This window comes from Lissotriton helveticus, chromosome 4_1, assembly GCF_964261635.1.
Source record: "Lissotriton helveticus chromosome 4_1, aLisHel1.1, whole genome shotgun sequence".
NCBI lineage: Eukaryota > Metazoa > Chordata > Amphibia > Caudata > Salamandridae > Lissotriton > Lissotriton helveticus.
The window spans coordinates 1,099,664,065-1,099,676,446 of record NC_136063.1 but is presented as its reverse complement, the minus strand read 5'-3'; the positions used below and the strand labels follow the sequence as shown (position 1 = coordinate 1,099,676,446).

Sequence of the window (12,382 nt, the reverse complement as noted above, 5' to 3'; positions counted from 1 at the left end):
GTTCGTAGGGCTATATAAGTGACGTCATTGCTGTCACCCGGCATTCTGACAGCTGTCATGACTTAATGCAGTTGTATTCCCTTAAGCTCCCCGTGGGCCTTTTTACCTTAATAAAACTAAGTTTTAACTTATAGACATTCTGTTATTATTGGCCCCCACTACACCAACTCACTTGGGTCCGACATAAAAATAAATCTTTCTGTATAGCAGAGCCCGATTTTTGGGATTTTATTAAGCATGAGTAGACACCTTCTACCAAGATGGCGGCCGATATCGCTCTTATATAGATAACTAGAAAAGTGGGGTATCGTCGCCTCATAGCGTTTCTTTATACCACTCAGATCGTATTTAATAATCATAGCCGCTCTATTTTTCGAGTACCGTCTTGTTACTAATCACGAGCGAGGCAGTGACTGTCGGGACCTTATTGTGCCCGTTTATGTTCACACTGCTAAGATGGCGCCCGTGTTTGTCAAGAGACAAACATTATGGCTATATGACTCGGAATAGATGTTTAACATGCAACACGGAAGCAGAATCTTGCAAAAGTGCACACCCCTGTTTCGCAGGTGTAGCAACTTTGGACCTCCCAAATAGAGAACTTAAACGGAGGCAGGCCGACATGTGTTTTGAGCTTGCTCGCACTGACAGACAAGACATGCTGCCGCTCGACCTGCCACACGGTAAGCCGCCTAATGTTAAGTGCACATATACGCGCTGGAGATTCAATATATGGATGGTCAACAGGGAGGCAGTTAGCTAATAGAGCAGGTTGTTCCCCCGAGGGTTCTTCCCCTTATGCCGCCCATTAATACAGAATATTGCAAGTGCTTACAGTTGATCAGACACGTTGCCGCTTGAGCTACCGGACGGAAAGCCGCCTAATGTAAAGCGCAGAGAGATGCGCTGGGGATTTAACACATGGAGGGTCTATGGGAAGGCAGGCAGTTAATAGAGTGGGCTGCTCCCCCGAGGGTGCTTCCCCCGATGCCGCCCATTAATATGTAATATGGCAAGTGTCTAACGTCCTTCTAGATCGAAGGTACCCATGCCTCCTACCAAGAGGCATAAAAAATACGAATGATATTCCATTAACAATAGCGGAATTAGCGATGTACGTTTAGCCTACACTACATAGTCAAGCTGCATACAATAGGCTGCCCAGATACCATTAAGTTAAATGGCCCACTTTATGTAAAGGTTGCCGCTTTCTTCTTGATTTTAGGACTCCGTTCACGAATTTAAAGGGACCATTGCAAAGCAACTAAAAATAGCTGGATAAGATTACCCCAAGTGGGGTTCATTCATTATTGGGAGTGCATGGACCCAGCGATCTATCTAAAGGGGTCCCTCCCTTATACAGTACGGAAAGCAAGAAGCGGGCAGAATCCAGATTTTAACAAGGACTTCAGGGACCTATAAATAACAACTCAGAAGGTGAGGATATGATGTGAGAACATGTGGAACAGGGTGGCCAGATAATTGATTTGGTATTAATACCTGCCTTTCCGTCCATAGTCCTTCTGAAAACAATCGCCAACAAGGGAGGCCTTCACCCCCCCTTTCTTCTCCTTCAAATAAATATGAAGGTGAGAATGTATGAAATTGTGAGACTTTAGATTGACTGATGTAATGTGCAAGTATGGGTAGGATGCGAGCCTGCTTTGTGCAAGTTTGAGAATGATTGGGCCACATTAGTATAGGAAAAGAAGGTAGTTTTTTTATTATTTCTTCTTTTAAATGCATTCACAAGGGAGGTAATGATTTTAATACTGTTGAAAAATTAATTATGGAGGATGGGACTCTTATAAATACAAGGGTGAAAAAACAGAATGTTTTTCAATTGGGGAGGAAAGATAACGGAACGGGCGATTTTCCTTTCTTCTCTTTTTTCTTTTCTTTCTCTCTTACTTTTTTCTGAGCTTTTTTTCTTTCTATTCTTCTCTCGCTGATCCCTTTCCTGGGTTTTTGCTCTTGAGTTAGCACTCTCTCTTTTCTCCTCTGTAGCCCTCAGTTCCGTGTCCATTCCCCCTTTAGTCTCCTCGAAAGGAAAAATATAATGTAAAGATCGTATTTTTAGATACATATATGTTAGTAATAGAACAGTAATGATTGTATCTCATTGTAGGTTACCGCATGAAAAATAAATGATCAAGCAGAGTGTTTATCCACACAGTCATGAAAAAGATAGACCCATAAAGATTTCTCCATCGAAACGCGTCGACACCTTATTTTTGTACACAATCCAACTTGGGAACAGTGGTGTCTAAAAAGCAAAGTATAGAATGCTCTAGCCCATGTTCTTGCGAGAATACCAAAACGGATGTGTAGCCAGTTAAGACAAAACTGTCTGGTCTAACTTTTGTTCCTTCACTCTCTTTATATTTTAATGCGTATTGTTTGATGAATTTGTATGTATTGTAATTTTTAACAATGTGCACCAACAGATAGGATCTTGTCGTGTGTTTTTTATCTTGAGAAGATTTTGTATTAGGTAAAATAAATTTATGTTATATGCTTTTTTATTTAGTGGTTGAGTATTTTTCCTTGATATATGTGGCTTAATCCTGCAATGAGCTGATACATTGAATGTGTGAGTTGACATATGAGAATGATGAGTTATTTTAAGTCAAGCTTGTATGGTTAAATTGTTATCCAAAGGATTTTTTCCTTTTTTCCACTGTACTAGTGCCCTAATCCCATTTGGTTCAGAAGGGGCCTCTCTATTTTATTTAGCAAGTAGGTAGTGTGACAGTAATTTGAATTAAATAAGATTGTCTTTTGTATCCAATAAATTTTCGGATTATGTTTCACAAGCCAAGAAACCCCTAAAATAAGCCGAAATTGGGGAGCATCTATAACATCAAATGTGATCTGTTCACAGGGTTTAATAGAGCAAGTCATTGTAAGTTTTTCGGGGTGATGTTGTATTAGTCCAGAAGATAATTCCTTACCGTCCACTGCTTGAACTACTTCAGGTCGAAGTTTAGGTTCAGTTTTTAAACCTAATTCCTGTAAAAAGTGTGTAGCAATAAAATTTCCTGAATCAATTAGAGCATCAACTGACCAGGTCTTTCCTTCATTAGATTGAGAGTGTAAAGTGACTTTTATACTAAGGTGTTGATATACAACTTCTGGAGTCATGGAGGCCAAACTAGTTAACTCACTCGACAAACTGACCTCTTGTTTTGTCGAGCATTTTAGTTTTCCGACTGCTGCATTGCTCCAGTATCATTAATCTTATTCTTTGGTTTGTTTCAATGAGTTGGACATTCTTTTACGAAGTGTCCTGCTTTACCGCAGTAAAGACACTTATTTAGTTTCCTTCGTTTCTCTTTTTCTTCTTTAGAGAGAGGTCCCTTAATGGTGCCTATCTGCACTGGTTCTCCTAAATCTATTTTTGATGCTGACTCAGTTTTGAAACTAGTTTTTTCTCTGAATGTAAACACCTTACGGTCAGATCGTCCTTTTTCACCCTTACGTTCTGATAAACGATGATTGAGTTTCACTACCAAATCAATAAAATCCTCAATATCCTCTGGGGGATCCAAGATTTGAGTTATCATAGCTTTTAATTCTTCTCGCAATGCTTTATAAAAAAGTGAAACTCTTTTTTCTTCAGGCCATTCTGCCTCAATCACTAGTCTGTTAAATTTGGAGATATAATGTAATGAATCAGAGGACCCTTATTTTAGCTCATGATCTGCAGATTGCACGAACACGTGTTTAGCAAATAATTTTTTCATTGTATTTTTAAATTTTAAGATTGTACAAAATTGGATCTTCTCGTTCCACAATAGGTACAGACCAAAGGGCAGCATCACCACCCAAGTATGATAATATAAATGCTACCTTAGATGTATCATCTGGGAAGGACGCTGGTTTTGCTATAAAACGTGAATGGCACTGATTTAAAAAGATAGTGCATTTACTACTATCCCCATAAAACCTCTCTGTGGGTGCTAAAGGTACTGTAATGGGAGTTACTACCTGAATCTGAGTGGGTGAAGAGGAGGAACTACTATGTGAAGTTTGTGAACCTGGTTGAAAAGTAGGTGGTTCTAAAACTGGCTTTTGGGAAGCTGGAAAAGTCCAAGAAGTTGGGCTTGGAGCGCTGGGAGTCTGCATTCTAGCCTGTAACGCTGATACATCTCTTTGAAGAGCTGCATTTTCAGATTTAATATCAGCCAAGATAGTAGCTATATCTTGTAGCGAAACGGAAGTAGTCTGATCCATAGCGTCTGGGCAAAATTATATTCGGGGGCTTTGCCTTCTGTCAAGAACACAAGCAATCTTACCTGTTTGATTGCTTGTTTGTAGATTTCACAGGGACGTTGTGGACTGACTTCCTAGAATCCTAATTAATAACCTGTGTTTAATAATTTAGACACTAAGGCTATTCAGATAGAATTCAAGGAGGAGGGCCGGATCGGGTACGCTAGCTGTTCCTGGTTGTCGACCTGCGAGGAAACAAGGAAAAATAATAACTATTTACTCAAGAATGATTGTTAACTCCTAACTTTCTATCTACTAACATTCTTTCTTGTTACTTTAGAATATGTCCTACCTGCGATCTAGGAATATCTGACGTTGCGTCCTTGTAGTCGTCGTGAAGTGAAGGTTTCTTTTCTGAGTGATTGGTTGATGTGTTATGAAAGGTAAATCTAAAATAAGTTACTAATTTCTTTAGTAACTTTTCCTAAAATATACAACTATTATTTACGCTAAATGATGCCTCACTTACTCCTTGGTATCTCCTAATCTTGTATCTTCACGACCTGAGTTCAAACTACATACCAAAAATAACATATGAGAAATTCACAGCACACTTTAAACTGTTCATGCTTGCTTTGTGTTTTTCAAACTTACTAGAAAATGTCTTTTCCAAAACTCTTGTATTCGTTATATTCTAATTGTCTAATTAAATCTTTTGGCCCTTTTTTCTCTCAGATACTGTTGCATAAAAATGTGTTCAAAGTTACTTCAAGTTAAGTTGCACGTCTTCTTAACTCTATTGCGTTGGGCGCCTAACTTTGCAAACAAATAAATATTCACTTAGCTTTGATTTATCTGTTCAGTGTTTTCTTTCAGTTCGAGTATGTTGCAGAGAATCCAAGCGACGAAATCAGGTAACAAACTCCCGCTGGGGACGAGCGGGAAACAGTCAACTGGAAACAGGTAGGCGACGAGGATCCTTTCCGCTCCGAAGACAAAGGCAAAGCGCTTTCTGCAAATTGGTGTGGCAATATATAGTCTTGCCACACCCAAATGACCGCTGACGTCTTACGCGCGTGTAATTACGTGCGTCTTTCGTTCGTGGTTTCTTTGAATCACAATCATTATTATCTCGTTGCGTCTTTCGCAGAGAACTGTTCATGCCTGACACTTCAGTATTTTGCCTTAAGTATTTGAATTCCTCACTGATATTGCACAAATATACGTGACTTAAAGTGCAAAGTGATTCAAGAAACACAATATAATTCCCAAACATTTAACATGAGTTTGTTCATGATGCCCAAGTGTCAAAACTAAACCATAGTCAAACGCTCTTCTTTACTTCATATCCATTACTCTTTGGTGTGCAGGATGCAAGGGATAGGGGTGTGTTAGAAATGGGGGTCTCTGGTTGGCTTAGGCTTGCGCCAAAGCCAGGCAGAGACCACCACTCTAGTCAGGGAAAGGGAGTTACACGCCAAAGATAACCCCTGCTCACCCCCTTGGTAGCTTGGCACGAGCAGTCAGGCTTATCCCGGTGGCGATGTGTAAAGCATCTGCACAACACACACAGTAACAACATACTAGGCCCACCACAAAAGGAACTCCACACAAGGTTATATATAAAAATTGCCTTTGTATTATCATGAACACATTAGATGGTAATCACACAATATACACTGTGCCAACTGGCACGGGCAATATTTACAGGGATTATTTACACATGACAGACCGAGTGGACCACTGTCAGAATTAGCACTTGGTAGAGCATCATAAAAAAAGAAGAACACGTCATACTCTCATAACACAACCAGTAATCACTGGCAGACTCAATACTCAGCGCCAACCTATAACCTAGATCATAACAGGCACTATATCACATAGGGCTAGAACTCTATTCTGCGCCATCATCCTGAGCCTAACTCTAGTAGTAGACCCCAATCTCCTAGACATACCTTGCATGAGAACATAAACTTAATAACATAACATGAATAGGGAATAAATCAATTCTAGACCACAGTAGATAATCACCATAAAGTCTAAGACAGTAGGTAAAGCCTAACAAGCATTAAAAGCACATCTCTAAGCATAAATCAAGGTGCATAAATCATACTACAAACATTACATTTCCTAGCACCTATAAAAATGACAGTAGGGACTTGCGCCCTACAAAAGCTAAAAGTCCCCTGGACCAACTGGCCACTTCTAAGGGGCTCAAATGCCCTTTGTCCACAAAGTCAGGGCTGCTGCCGAAGCAGCGACAGTCACGGGGGCGCACTTGGCGTGAACCTAAACGTGGCAGCTGCCCCCTACTTGCTGGGCAACTGGGAGTTCTCAGATGCCGGCCTAAACGTTGCAGCTGGCACTAAGTGCTGCACAGCTGTGCAGAAAAAGGGAGGGGCAAAGGAGTGCATCTCACTCCTGGTTCAAAGTACATGTCCCCTAAAAGAAAGAGTCCTAAATGGTGCAGCTGCCCACTAATTGCTGGGCATCTGGAAAAGTTAACAATGCGGCATGGGCCCTCAGTGGCCCTCAGGAACAAAACTGCGCCCAAACGTTGGAGCCATCTGGCTCAGAAAATAAGCAGGTCCCCTCAAACAGTTGGGACAGGACACAGGCCCTAAAAGTAATGGCCACAGCGTAGGAGCCACTCAGGCTCTAGACATAATGAGGTACGACCTGGGGACAAGAACGGGGGGAGCCCCTCGGACTCTAGGAGTCACTCTGTCCCCCCAAAAGCGTTGGAGCCACACGGGGCTCGTAAAATACACCAGCCCCCCTATAACTGGGGCCATCAGGGGCAAGAACACATGCCCCTCGGGACACCCACTGGGGCCTTTAGGAACAAATCGGGCCAAGCCCTCACGGGGACTTTAAACAACTGGGCCCGGGCCCTATAAACAATATGCCAGTACCGTTGGAATGGCCTGCTGCCAAGTGGAGCCGCTCAGTAAACGACCCGGGACAACCCCCTCCTTACCGGGCTCTTCTACGCGGCCGGTCTCTGCTCACTCCGTCACTTGCGGCGGGGGCAGGCACAGGCAATGTGCCTCGCACCCCCTCTGCCTTCTGCCACGACTGGCTGGCACCTGAGGGGCTCTCCCTCAGCCATGGGAGCCCCGCCCTGGCAGGCGCCAGCATCCATCTCTGAGGCGGCTTCTCTGGCGGTAGCGGCATGCGCGGGACTTCCTCCACGAAACCGGAAGTCCCGCCCGCCGTCAGGTGGGTCGCTGCCTGACTTCCGCCCCATTAGAACTCGGGCCGCGGCGGTGATCGTTTAGGGTGAAAAGCGAGGGGTAGGCTCCCTCGGGAACAAAAGTAAATGGGGAAGCGTGGTGGACACCCGCGGTAGATGCTAAAAGGCGGGGTGGGCACCCGCAGCATTTAGACAATAAAAATGAGAATGCAGGGTGGGCACCTGCTTACTCAAGATCAAAATGAGCGGACATAAGGTAGCAGCGGTGCACAGTCCAGCGCAACCAGGAGAAGGACAAGCACTCCCTAGGGGAAAATAAAGCGCTTACCAGGCTAGCATTGTTAAAGTAAGACACAGCACTCCAATCTTGTAAAAGGTCCTGGGAGCTGGGAAGGAAGTCAGAAAGGGTTTCAGGAGTAAGGGGCAACTGGAGCAGAAGGGGTCCCAACAGAAATGTCCTCTAGGCATCCAGGGGCTGGGCTGGGCTGGGCAGGGCCCAGGGAGGCAAGCCTTCCCCTGAGCCCCAGCAGCAGCACGCCCCTGGTAGATTCAAGTCCACAAACAAGAACATTTACTTGGGGTCACAGCCCCTCTTTTATACACATAAATCCTTTGATGTAGCAGAGTAGGCAAGGGGAGAACCAGATGCAACTGGTTCTGGAGTACTTTGTTTGGCTCAGCCCCTCTCCCTATTCACAAGACAGGCCAGGGACATCAGATGCACCACAGGGGGTGGAGCCAGCATTGCGGAGGGAAGGCCTAGCCCTATTTAGGTCCCAGGTGCACTCCTCCCTGCCATCAACATGCAGATCTCTCCATTCACCACTGGGGCAGACCCATCCCTGACTCCTGGAGCCAGGCACACCAGCCAGCTCCAGCCAATCACAAGCCAGACAGCCAATTCACATTTACTGCACAGACATGCCAACTTCTAGAAGTGGCACTTCTACACTAGATACAATAAATCCGCACACACCATCACTCAGCATTTAATCTCACGAGTTCGCACATACCAAACTCGACCCTGCACTCCCTACACACCAGGAACTACCAGGGACACACATATTCCTCATGCATTCCTATGGGAGGGCAGGCTAACTCAGCACACACACTCGGAGTGCGCACGCACTTTACACTGGGCCACAGTGCTAAAGTGCGCAGAGGCCTACAATCACTACCATCATGCCAGCCAAAAAGGCCCAAGTCCAACACAACCCCCTTCCAGCCAAAACGCAGGGTAGACCAATCACCACCGTGATGGGCTTCCCTGCTTGGGGCGATACAACACGGACGTGGGCCCACATTGCAGGGACACCCTCCTGTTCTACTCTACTCGGACTTCATGTTGTTCCTTCAAAAAGATAAATACATACATTAGATGGGAATTTTTTTTTTGGGGGGGGCTCAACTAGGCTACCCCACTGGTACTCCCTAGTTGTCCACGGCCAGGACCAGGCCCTAGGCCACCCAGATACCACTGGTCCTTGCCACACCATAGAGTGGGGGGCAGTAACCCCTGGCATACAATAGCCATTCTCCACCCTCCCTCTCAGTGCAGTTCCAAACTACTACTGATCCTTCAACCTAGGGTCCGCACCCTCAGGCTGACCAGAGGTCTCGGGCAAGAATGCCCCACCCTACCATGACTTCTGGGGTTCCGCACCCTACCAGGGGAAGCACCCACCAGAACACAACTCTCCCACTAGATCAGGACCTCTCACCTTCAACTGGTCTACCACCTGGGATCCACATTCACCGGCTGCACCCGGGTCAGAGGCGAGGACTCCCCCTTCTGCACCTCCTTCCAGAGTCCTGTACCCTCCTACTGTAGAACAGGGTCTCCTCACTTAAGATGGGCACCACCTGCTCTCAGGGGTACCCCTAGAAGGCAAATAACCGTCCAGGACACTGACTACAGCTGCCCTGATGTCCAGATCCGGAAACACCAGCTACTGGCTCCCCAACCCAGGGACGTACCCTTTGGTCAGATGCCTGGTGAACCAGGACTTCACGATGGTGACACATACCTAATGTGTCGTGTGACAGTCTGCCTGGCGCAGAACTCACAACCTCCTGTCCAACTGACAGTGCGTGTCCCCCAGGACAGAAGTGGCGCCACCACGGCCAATCATTGGCAACCCAGCCCTTCTGGCTGGCCCCTGGCCTACTGGTTCCCACTGAGGACTCCTTCCCTCTCTCACTTCTCAAACTGGACCTTTGCACCCTCCACCTCGGAGTGGCACTGCTAGACACTGAAACTAGTGGGGGCCTGACTACAGAGACCCCCAACTCACCAAAACAGGAAGAACCACCTCGAAGAACGGTCCAACAGGACAGACTAGGCTCCCTACCTGGTGTTCCCTCATGGAACCAAACAGTCCTCGAGACCAAAGTTGGGGTTCAGAATATGACCCAGGCCTCACGCCACAAGCGAGTTCGGGCGTGAGGCCACACAACCTCCTCACAATAAGGGTACCTATCTGGGCTACTCTGAACCATCTCCAGCCGCGAGGGCGTGAAGATACATGAACCACTCTTCTAGGGTCACTCCCCCATACAAGCTTCAAAGACTCAAGGAGAACTTTCACCCTCCAACAGGTGATGGTACTATTCTGAAAAACATTCACTTGCCAGGCTCTCTCTGACAACACAGACTGAAGAGCCCTTTAACACAATTCATCATCCAATTGCCCAGTGCAATACAACATTCATCCACACTCCCCCCAATACTGGTGAGACAGCATCTTACTGCCCCTGAAACACAACCTGTACCCCTCACTGGCAACCAAGTACCATACTCTGGGAACTGGGAATGGGACTTCTTGCAATGGATTACAAAATTGCTGCCACCACTGGATCCCACCCTACTGGGGACACCAGAAACTACATCAACAAACTGCCCTTAAGGGGTAATCACTTTACACTGGGCCACAGTGCTAAAGTGCGCAGAGGCCTAAAATCACTACCATCATGCCAGCCAAAAAGGCCCAAGTCCAACAGGGTGGGATTTTAAGATGGGCATAAACCTTTTTACTTGAGTGTCTAATCTTTACACCTGGCTGTACAAGGTCAATGCAGCTAAAATCCGACAGGTGATACAGGGTATCATGACACACAGTCCCAAGAAAAAGTAAGTGGTTGTCGGTGTATAGCGCAATATGGTGATGTCTACCCATTACCGCCAAACCCCGGTAAGGAGTTCCAGTTTTGACCTAAGTGGCTAGAGATTCCATAGCTAGGGCTAATGGTAGGGGCGACAAGGGACAACACCTGCCTAGTACCTTTACCCACCAATTTAGCTGTCCGATATCATGCCCCTGGTTTGTGCTCCAGCCCAAGACTCTGCATATAGTAGGGCTGTCCATTCCAAACCATCACATCACTCTAAAGCAGAGGTCTTCAAACTTTTGTAGTTTGAGCCCCCCCAGCTGATTTTTTTTTAATGCCGGGCCCTCCACCACCTGACAAAAATGTCTGGAATCTGGTACACTACATATTCGACTGCCACCGGCATATCCGGCAAATAATCTTCAACACAATAAGAGTGTTTAGTAAACTGCAGGTTTGTGAGTGAGTGTGGTTAAATGACAGAGGCTTATTACAGAGCCCAAAACACAATTTTCCAAGATAAAATGTGTGCAAATTGTTGTTACTAGGATGCTTCGTTTTACACATGACAGAGATTGATTATAACACCACCAACATTAATGTGACGGGTGTGCCTGTTTTTCGCCACAGATGGTAAATCTGTGGATGGATTTTCGCTACAGCCATCCACATCCAGTCTTGAACGGTACTTCGACTTTAATACCGCAAGTGCTGAGAACCCAATCTCACATAAATAGGACGACCTGAAAGGCAAAAGAGTTTTGATAGCAGTTGTGCTGTTTGTACAGATTCCGTGAGAATGAGGCACTCTTGCTTTACTTCCTGAAAATAAAATGTATTTGCTCTCTTGTGGTGGTCTTTTGTCTGGTAACAAGTGGCTGCCTAAGAGTGAAGTGGTGATTCTCATTTGGATATAAGAGTTTTTGTAATAATGTAAAAAGGAAAATCTCTTGGAACAGGAGAAGGCGCTGTGCTCCAGGTTTTTGTTGTCTATAATTGGGCACACAGAGTTTTTCTCCCTTGCTCTGTTTCTACGGACCTTGCTGAAATCCCCTGAGATGTTTCTTTACACTACTGCAGTATGGGGGGCACTTTAAATCGCTGGCAAGCCGTGAGGGAAACGGCTTCTGCACCCTGCTCCTCACCCTGACATCCTGCCGTGAGGGAAACGGCTCCTACGACCGCCGTCAGTCACCCAGTGCCTCACGCAGCTGGGAAACCACAACTCCCAGCTGCCCCGGGGCTCACAGGACTGACGCTCTTCACGCGCCAGGAGGCGCCTTATCTACAGGAGCGCCGTAGCGCTCGTGGGGCACTTTAAATCGCTGGCAAGCCGTGAGGGAAACGGCGTCTGCACCCTGCTCCTCACCCTGACATCCTGCCGTGAGGGAAACGGCTCCTACGACCGCCGTCAGTCACCCGGTGCCTCACGCAGCTGGGAAACCACAACTCCCAGCTGCCCCGGGGCTCACAGGACTGCCGCTCTTCACGCGCCAGGAGGCACCTTATCTACAGGAGCGCCGTAGCGCTCGTGGGGCACTTTAAATCGCTGGCAAGCCGTGAGGGAAACGGCGTCTGCACCCTGCTCCTCCCCCTGACATCCTGCCGTGAGGGAAACGGCTCCTACGACCGCCGTCAGTCACCCGGTGCCTCACGCAGCTGGGAAACCACAACTCCCAGCTGCCCCGGGGCTCACAGGACTGACGCTCTTCACGCACCAGGAGGCGCCTTATCTACAGGAGCGCCGTAGCGCTCGTGGGGCACTTTAAATCGCTGGCAAGCCGTGAGGGAAACGGCGTCTGCACCCTGCTCCTCACCCTGACATCCTGCCGTGAGGGAAACGGCTCCTACGACCGCCGTCAG

At 46.7% G+C, this 12,382-nt stretch overlaps 1 long non-coding RNA gene across 1 annotated transcript; it reads left to right on the top strand.

Annotated features, from left to right (window-relative positions):
• Positions 1 to 544: 544 nt before the first annotated feature.
• Positions 545 to 2,521, top strand: LOC144829005 (uncharacterized). The gene is made up of 4 exons (XR_013610580.1): positions 545 to 683; positions 1,226 to 1,437; positions 1,519 to 1,589; positions 2,129 to 2,521. It is a non-coding gene; the product is annotated as an uncharacterized LOC144829005 (long non-coding RNA).
• The last annotated feature ends 9,861 nt before the right edge of the window (positions 2,522 to 12,382 follow it).